Below are 10,431 nucleotides of genomic sequence, written 5' to 3'. Positions count from 1 at the left end.
GATCGAAAGGAGACCTTATTAGAAAGAAATTCAATTGCCTCATTAAGTTTCAATTAAATCGAAAGACAAATTAGACTAAATTGTAAATTGGTGGAATTATAGTCCGATAGGTATTAGTTAGACCAATTAAGAGATTGTTTGTCTTGTTTGATAGACCAATAAAGATTAACCAATTCTCGATTGTTTGTCTTGTTTGATTGGTTTGTAACTTTTGACATTATTGTAATTAGGTCGTTTTTTGCTTAGTACTCCATTATTACTTTATTACTTGTTGTAATATAGTTGATAGATAAGTAGTATTTTAGACTTCTTTATTGCATGTTTTTCGCTGCTCAATTCGATTTTAGCTCATACCTCATTTGGGTTCGATCCTTGGAGTACTCTGAAGGTATTCCATTGCATATATTTAGAAATATTACAATTTGACATGTATACTTGCAGTACACTACATTTTCGTACCTATTAGTAAAATTTATCTTCCTCAGTGCACGCACACCAAGGAGCAATCATCGATGAACATGGTGATCAAAGACTTATCATTGTTGATTACATAAACTCTTGATGGATTGTACCAACTCAATAGAAGAGGCACCTTCTCCATGTTTACTAGCTAGGTTGACCTTGCCATCTCATTTAACCTTTACCAATTTACAATTGATCATGTTCATTTCACCTATGCAAGGTCGCTACTAATGTGCACCTTGACCCGAATGAAAGCTACCAGAATTTTATTCACCCAAGCTCTACCTTAGACAATAATAGTAGTTAAGTTAATTCTACCACCTCCAAAATCAACCAAATTCCTTGCATTCTAAATTCTTCAAACGATAACTTCCAACAAGACACTCCAATTTAACTATCGAAAAAAGACACCCATAACATTAGCCATTTTGTCATCTACCCAACCAATTAAGGACATAGAAAAAAATCTAAGCCAAGTAACCCATAGTGCTAGTTGCTTCCACACCTTCAAAGCAATTGTGCAGTCCTATAAGCAATACAACACCGTTTTCTCATGACTTTCGCATATGGGACATATGGTATCATCAGTCATTCCTATACATAATCTTTCCATATTAGTGAGTAGTCTCCCTTTTCACACTAACCACAAATATTGTTTAATACACTACAGTCCTTTAGACCACCAGATCAACTTCCAATTACGCTCATCTAGAACCCATATATTTTAACAAGATGTTGGTATGTTCTTGAAACAGAACACTACCCCGAACTAGACCAACCTGTGGATTCAGAGGTCAAACATTATCAATTGAATTGTTTCTTCATGCATGAGAACATTTGCAAACTTAAGCCAATCCTAAAGACCCTCGAAGCTCACCATATCACTAACCAGAGCATTCTCGTTAATACCATCCAATGCATGGCAATAGTTGCACAAAAAACCTAGTTTTACCACCAAAACATTTGACCAAAATCGCGTTAAAGGATTGTTCTCTAACACCCAAAAAGGTTCTGCTTGAACCTCATCCCAAACTTTCATAAAAAATTTTCATACAAATGAGCATGATATGTTACTAATGCTAATGGGACACCCATCCTACACTTTATATTTATCTCGCAAGACTTGCACCTAGAAAACCTCCCTATTCAACATGAGATTGAAGCTCAACTTAATTAAAAAGAAAGAATTATGCAATCTCAGATGATGAATACCCAAGCCACCATACTTAGGAGGTTGGCAGTAATCAGCCCAGTTAACTAAGGTAGTCTTCCTTTCACCATTAGAAGCTTCCCAAATAAAATTCTTTGTCAACTTCTCAATCTCCTTACATATCTGAACAAATAGGAGAGAAGTCTGCATGAAATAATTAGGTATCACAAGTAGCATCGACTTTGCTAGCGTCGCTTCACTCGCCATTGAAAGCAACTTAGCATCCACTCATTAAACTTCCTCCTGAATTTATCAAGAATAAACTAAAAAGTGGAGTTAGTGACTTGTTTGTGAAATAACAAGATTCTCAAATAACTATCTAAATCATCAACCTCTTTAAAACCTAGTCGATGAACAATAGAATTAGCCACTTGCGTAGATGCATTAAGGGAGAAAAATATTTGGGTCTTTAAAACCTAATGAGACTGAAAGTACTATGCATGAAACCCATTAGGTATTGTTGTAAATGAACCGTTCTTGAACGAACAAACCTTTGTTCTTTGTTCATGTTCGTTTGTTTATTTTTAAGCTTGTTTGTATTCGGTTCGTGTTCATTAAGAATTTCACAATTTTTGTTTGTGTTAGTTTATTTAAAATTATGTGTGTTTATATTTTATTTTATTTAATATTCACGGACATGTTCATGTTGTTAAAAACATGTTCATGAACATATAATTGAACATGTTCTCGAACAATGTTCATGAATAATAAACAAATATACAAACAATAAATAAACATATATAAAATAGTCAAATATAAATATTAATAATTATATTATAAATAAAAAATATACAAACCAAAATTATTTTATTAATATATACTAATGGAACAATAAAAGAGCTTTAAACGAACATAAATGAGGTTGTTAATGAACATAAATGAACTGAACAAGCTTTCTTTGTGTTTAATTTGTTTAATAAACAAGCCTCAAAGTCTTGTTCATGTTCATTTATTTACCTTAATAAACGAACAAAAATCGAACTGTTCATCAAATGCTTTATTCATTTACAACCCTATCGTGAGGGCTAGGTGCTTTCAACCTTTCCATCTCAAATAACCTGCTTGATTTCATCATTCTGCACCTCCTTACATAAAAAGTTCAAAACAACCCCATCGACTTAGGAAACTATCCTTGTATATAAACTTCCCTTGTACCATTCCTTTTAATGATATATATATATAAAAGAACTTGATCGTTGTAGCTTTCAAAATGTCATCATTAGAACAACACACCCCATCCTCGAGTTGAAGAATCTCAATACGGTTCTTCTTTCTACGGGCCATTATTAAAAAAATCATGTGCACTTATCATATAGACAATTTACATTTGACGTGTTAAAAGAAAACCAACGCTACAAGTTTTTGTAGGACTTTTTATCTTTTTTTTCATACAATAAATACAAGAGATGATTGTTAAAACTGAATTTTATTAGCTTATTGAACCGGAAATCAATGGTCCAATCAGTTCAATCATTACCATAAAACTAGAGGAATATTGAATCAACATAAAATTAATTGAACTAATAAAAATCGCTTGAATTGAGAAAAAATTAGTTTTAAAAAAATGTTTGGACCATATTTAATTTAGTTTTTATAATTTATAAAATGAATTTTATTATTTATTTGCAATTATTAATTTTCCATTATTCATATATATTTTTTTATAATTTTATAATGGTTGAACTAACAATTCAACCAGTTGAATAGGAACTAATAGTCTAATCAATTTGACCGCTAATTCAATTTTTATAATATTAAATACAAAATTTTCATATGGTAAATGCATGTGTTATTAAACATGTTTCATGTCAAACCTGAATTAAAAATTAAGCCATAAATTATAATTTAGGAATGATTAAAATATGCAGGTAGTCCATGTACTTTGATAAAATTTAAAAATTAATCTTTGTACTTTAAAATTTAAAAAGTTCAATCATCTTACTTTTTCAATTTAAAAATCCTAGTCCAATCATTATCATTGTTGGTAGTTTTTGTAAAAATTTGACAACTTAACATATTTACTTTTTGTCAATCATATGCCATTTCACATAAGAGCAACCTAATCAACATGTCAAATTGTTTAATTTAATGAAAAATACTTAAGATTTTAATGATTAAACTGTAGTTTTTAAATTGAAAAAATATTTGGACTTAATTTTTAATTTTTTAAATAGAGAGATTAAATCTTAAAATTTTTTAAAGTATAGGGACTGAAATTTATCCATTGGGAATATGTGTGTAAATTAAGGATAAAATAATAATCATAATTGGGCAGTAAAAGAAAAACGAAATTGAAATGGACACGTGGCTAATGCTAATGGACCAATCATCCCCCCAGCAGCACGGTAGTAGAGATAGACAAACCATATCACAAATAGATTTGTTGCTGTGTGTGGCCATCCAGTTTGGCCCAAACTAGGGTAAAAAATAAGAGAGAGTTTGTATAAAAATATAGATATGAAAAATAGATTTGTAAAGTCTATTTTTTAAACAGGTTGGATCTTAGGTAAATTTTTTGTCTTGGCCCGGCCCGAATTTGAAAAAAAATGTTACTATTTTTTTACTGTTTTACCCTTTTTTTATTTTTGCTATAATTTTATTATTATATTATTGTATTTTATTGTCATTATTTGAATATTATATAATTCTTGTTTTATCATTAATTTTGCTATTATTGTAGAGGTATTTGTTTGCTAAGTTGCACTTATATTATTGTCATTTAAGTATTTTTTTAATTTGTTGAGAAACATTTATTTTAATATTTTTAGTGTATTTAATGTATTATATTTTTTAAATTTATTTTTATATAAAAAATAATATAAAAAATTAATACAGGCGAGTCGGGCTCGGGTTTTAATATTTTTATTTGAGCCGAGCTTGGGCAAAATTTTAAACCCATTTTTCAGGTAGGGTAAAGTCGGGTTCGAACCTAAAAAATAGACCTAATTTTTTTACTTGGCTTAACTCAAACTCAGTCCGGTTCATGGACAACTCTAATCACAAATCAAATCACCAAATATGTCCTTTTGGGGCTAAATTTTTCTCTTTTTTATTTTTGATCCATTCATTTCGCTTAAGCCAACTAATTAGACCCTTTTGCATATTTAACCATATTTGTAATCAACTCTTCACACCTCACAATTTTATATTTTATACTTGGAAGAGTATCTCAACCCAAATCCCAAAATAGATTGAAGGTGATCATGTGTCGGGTCGGGATAGATTGAAGTTTAATTTTTAAAAAATTTGAAACTCAAAGTCAAAACTTAAATCACTTGAAAAGCAAGTTTTACTATTTAAAAATAAAAAAAAATAATTTTATTTAAATTTAATTATAACATATATAAATATTAATATAAAATTATTCTTATATATTTATCAATTATAAATAGTAAAATAGGTGGAGCCGACTAGACTGATTATATTTAAATTTGTAATTTTATTTAATAATATACCAATATGCACATCATAATATTTGCATAAATAATTTCGTTAAGTATATAATCATTTAAAGTTAGTTATTATATTAAATGATAATGATTTAATTATTCTTTATAGTTAAATCATTTCTTTACAACAATTGGAAGTATTATTTTATGCGAATGACATAATAAAATTGAAAGGAATGTATTAGGGCTAAATTTCAATTTTGAACATAATAAAAGGGTAAGATTATAATTTAACAAAAATCAAAATGATGAGTTTAAGCAAGCCAAAGTACTGAAATCCAAAATTAGCTGTTTTTGCTGGGTATGAATTATGCAAAATATGCTCCGAGTTTGTATATTTTTGGATACAAATTGGCTCCCATCAATATATTTCCTCAATTTAATTTAATTTTATGTCCCATTCTTTCCTTTTTCTGAAAAAAAAAATCGTTTCCCCATATTATAATTAGACATAAGTAGCATGAAATAATATTTTTACAAAATAATTCATAAAAACTTAATCATTAAATAATACTCTAACATAAGCATTTCTTTTGTTGTAAATTATGATTAATTAGACGCTCAAAACGATAGTTTCATTAAAAAATAAGTAATGTTATTTTTATTATAATTATTTGACATTATAATAATATATGACATAAACTTAAAATAAAAAATAACGTGTCTGTATAATCTTAATTTGCAACTTTATGTAAAATGTATTATATTAAAAATTTAAATTTAAATTATTAAATAAAGTATGTATTTCAATGAATTCTTAATTGATGAAGTATAATTCGTGGTTTTTAATAGAGCTTATAATGGCAAATAGATTTGGGTCTCGTGATTATGAGGCTTTGATACAAAGTGAAAATGCATGAATATTTCTATGTTTATATAATTTAACTAAAATATAAGTTGTTAATGTTGTTCCAATAGGGTCGGAAGCGTGTAAATTATTGTACTAAAAAATCACACAAAGTTCAATTCCCAGGGAAGAGAGGTGGATCACATGGATCTCTTAAATACCAAGTCTTTCCTTAGACAGAATATCCCTTCTATAGTAATTTAATAGCACAATTAAATACTACTATTATACCCTCAAATATTGAAAGAAAAATAGGACAAGAAAGAACACAAGAGATTTAACGAGGTTCGGTAAATTATACCTACGTCCTCGGGCACTAACACCAGATGATAACTTTACTATCTCCAAAATATTACAAACAAATAGAATTCCTTAAGAATTCTCAAATGGGAGAAGAGAGAAAACTAAGAGAGAAAGATTGGTTGGGATGGTTGAAATGAAAAATGAAAAGGCCTATTTATAGTTGAAGTTCAGGGACTAACTTGCAAATGGCCTAAAAAATTAGGGACCAAAATTGCAATTATCCCATTCAACTTTTCAACATTCGGTGCAACTTGCTCAACCTTTTTAACAAGTTGCTTCCTACCTTTGTTGACTTTTCAACAATCTCCACCTTGAAGATTTGATTAGGATAATCACATCTTCACATACTTCCTTCAACTCCCCAAATTCGATAAAGCTATCTTTTGTAGTGCCTCCAAATGCGCTCTCGAGCGCCATACACCTAAAGGTGCTCAAATTCTCAGGATGTTAATCAAGTTCAAACAATGATTAAACTTGATTGTTGTTACCACCTTGGTCATCATATCTGCGGGATTATCTGTTGTCGGAATCTTCTCAAGTAGAATTTTTTCTTTTTCAAAGACTTCCCGCACAAAGTGATATCTTACGTCGATATGCTTGGTTCTTGAATGATAGACTTGATTTTTCGCTAAATGAATAGCGCTCTGACTGTCACAATATAGACTAATGTGACTTTGAACAACTCCCAAGTCTTTCAATAATCCATTAAGCCAAATAGCCTCCTTAACAGCTTCTGTAACTGCCATATATTCTGCCTCTGTAGTAGACACAGCTACTGTAGACTGTAAGGTAGACTTCCAACTCACTGGGGCTTTCGCAAGAGTAAACAGATACCCCGTAGTTGAACGACGTTTATCTAAATCACCAGCAAAGTCGGAATCAACATATCCAACTACAAACTGACCAAGTGCTTCATCCTGTTCAAAAATTAAACCAACATCTACGGTTTTTCGAAGATACCGTAGAATCCATTTCACAGCTTGCCAATGTCCTTTTCCAGGATCATGCATATACCTGCTCACAACTCCAACAGCTTGTGAAATGTCAGGCCTCGTACACACCATCGCATACATCAAACTCCCAACTGCATTAGCATATGGGACTTTTGCCATATATTCTCTTTCATCTTCAGTCTTCGGAGATAATTGAGCACTAAGTTTCAAATGAGAAGCAAGTGGGGTACTTACATGTTTTGTGTTTTCATTTACACCAAAACATTGTAATACCTTTTTCAGATATTGCTTCTGATTTAAACAGAGCTTGCCTCTCGGTCTATCTCTACTTATCTCCATGCCGAGAATCTTCTTGGCCTCACCTAGATCTTTCATCTCGAACTCTTGATTCAACTGAGCCTTCAGCTTATCTATCTCATTTTGGCTCTTCGAAGCGATTAACATATCATCAACATACAAGAGTAGATAAATGAAAGATCCGTCATGCAGCTTCTGCAAATATACACAATTGTCATATTTGCTTCTTGTGTACTTCTGCCTTCTCATAAAGCTATCAAATCGCTTGTACCACTGCCTCGGGGATTGCTTCAATCCATATAGCGATTTGTTCAGCTTACAAACCCAATTTCTACCACCAGCATCTGTGTATCCTTCGGGCTGAGTCATATAGATCTCCTCTTCTAACTCACCATGCAAGAAAGCTGTCTTAACATCAAGTTGAGCTAGCTCCAAATTCAACTGTGCTACCAAGGCCAACAAAATTCTAATGGAGGAATGCTTCACAACAGGGAAAAATACATCATTGTAGTCAATTCCCTCCTTCTGAGCGTAGCCTTTAGCTACCAATCTTGCATTGTAGCGAATATCCTTCTTGCTAGGAGATCCATCTTTCTTTGCGAATACCCACTTGCATCCGATTGCCCTTTTACCTTTCGGTAATTGCGCCAACTCCCAAGTATTGTTCTTCAGGAGAGACTGCATTTCTTCATCCATGGCGCTTTTCCATTTATCACTTTCTAAGCTTTGCATTGCTTCTTGATAAGTGATAGGAATATCATCAACAACGGGAAGGGCGTAGGCCACCATATCAGTAAATCGAGCAGGTTTACGAATTTCTCTCCGTGGCCTTGCAACTGCAACTGGTTCTGGTGTACTTAGTGGTTCTTGGGTCAGAACCTCTTCAACCTCTAATTCCTCCATTGTGGCTGGAGAATTAGACTTATTAACTGGGCAAATCCCCATCTGCTCAAACTCCACCTGTTTTGGAGTACACTCCACCTGCTGTGGAGTATTGCTCGTCTGAATATCTTTATCTGCTACCTTTTTCAATGTGGCAGATTCATCAAAGGTAACATCTCTACTACAGATCATTTTCTTTGTGCTTAAGCACCAAAGACGAAATCCCTTCACTCCAGAAGTGATTCCCATAAAGAGAGCTTTCTTTGCCCTCGGATCTAACTTTGACTCCTTCACATGGTAATATGCAGTGGATCCAAACACATGTAAGGAATCATAATCTGTAGCCGGTTTTCCAGACCATACCTCCATAGGAGTTTTTCTTTCTAATGCAGATGATGGCAAACGATTAACAAGATGGCCAGCGTATGTCACAGCCTCAGCCCAAAATTGCTTGCCCAACCCAGTATTGGACAACATACATCGAACTTTCTCCAGCAATGTTCGATTCATACGCTCTGCCACTCCATTCTGTTGTGGTGTATCCCTAATTGTGAAGTGTCGAACAATACCATACTCTTGGCACACATCGAAGAACGGATCACTTTTATATTCCCCTCCATTGTCCGTCCTAAGCCGCTTGATTTTCTTGCCAGTCTGGTTTTCGATCATAGTTTTCCATTTAAGAAAAACTCCAAGCACTTCATCTTTAGTTTTCATAGTATACACCCAAACTCTTCTGGAAAAGTCATCAACAAAAGTAACAAAGTAGTGTTTTCCTCCCAACGAAGGTGTTTTGGAAGGCCCCCACACATCTGAGTGAATATATTCCAAAATACCTTTTGTATTATGGTTAGCAGTGCCGAATTTCACTCTCTTTTGCTTTCCCAGAACACAGTGCTCACAAAATTTTAATTTGCAAGCCTTTGCACCTTTCAACAATCCTTGCTTTGCCAGAATTTGCAAGGATTTTTCGCTGGCATGTCCCAACTTCATATGCCACAACTGCATTGAGTCCAAGTCTTTGTTACCGGAAGCTGCAGCGACTGCTCCAATAACTGTACTACCTTGGTAGTAATACAAGTTATTTTTCCTGATGCCCTTCAATATCACAAGTGCGCCAGATGTCAGTTTCAAAATCCCATCTCTCATAGTAACAACTGAACCATTGGATTCCAAGGCTCCCAATGAGATGAGATTTTTCTTCAAACTGGGCACGTACCGAACATCAGTCAGAACTCTGGTTGATCCATCTTGATTCTTTAATTGGATTGAACCTATCCCAACAGTTTTACAGGCATTGTCATTGCTCATATAAACAACTCCTCCATTTAGTTCTACTAAATCAGAGAACCACTCCCTGTTAGGGGACATATGATAGGTACAACCCGAATCCAATATCCACTCATCTGAATGGAACGACGATGATGATGCAACCAGTGATAGTTCAGAGTCACTAGTATCATGCTTAGCAACACAAGCATCTACAGCAGCTTTTCCCTTATTCTTCAGCTTTGGACAATTTTTCTTCCAGTGGCCTTTCTCATGACAAAAAGCACATTCATCTTTCCCGAGTCTGGACTTTGACTTTGATCTCCCCTTTAGAGTTTTCTTCCGAGTGTATGAACGACCTCGGACTACTAAAGCTTCTGTATCTCTGATTGAGTTTTTCTGTTTGTCCTTCTTTCTCTGTTCATAACTGTATAAGGCTGCACAGACTTCGCTCAAAGATATATCACTCCTGCCATGAAGTAGAGTAGTTTCTAGGAACTCAAACTCCTCAGGAAGTGACCCCAACAGCATCAAAGCCAAATCTTCATCTTTGAATGTCTCATCCATATTCAGCAAATCAGTGACTAACTGATTAAATTTGGTGATGTGATCATTCATTGTGGTACTTGGGACGTATGTGAAGCGAAACAGTCTTTTCTTCAAGTGGAGCTTATTTTGACTGTTTTTCTTCAAAAATTTTTCTTCAAGTGCCACCCACAACTTATTTGCAGAAGTCTCCTTTGAAAAAGCATACCTCTG

The sequence above is a fragment of the Gossypium hirsutum genome, chromosome D01 (genome assembly GCF_007990345.1).
Source record: "Gossypium hirsutum isolate 1008001.06 chromosome D01, Gossypium_hirsutum_v2.1, whole genome shotgun sequence".
Lineage (NCBI taxonomy): Eukaryota > Viridiplantae > Streptophyta > Magnoliopsida > Malvales > Malvaceae > Gossypium > Gossypium hirsutum.
The sequence above is the reverse complement of the archived record's forward strand: the minus strand, read 5'-3'. Positions refer to the sequence as shown.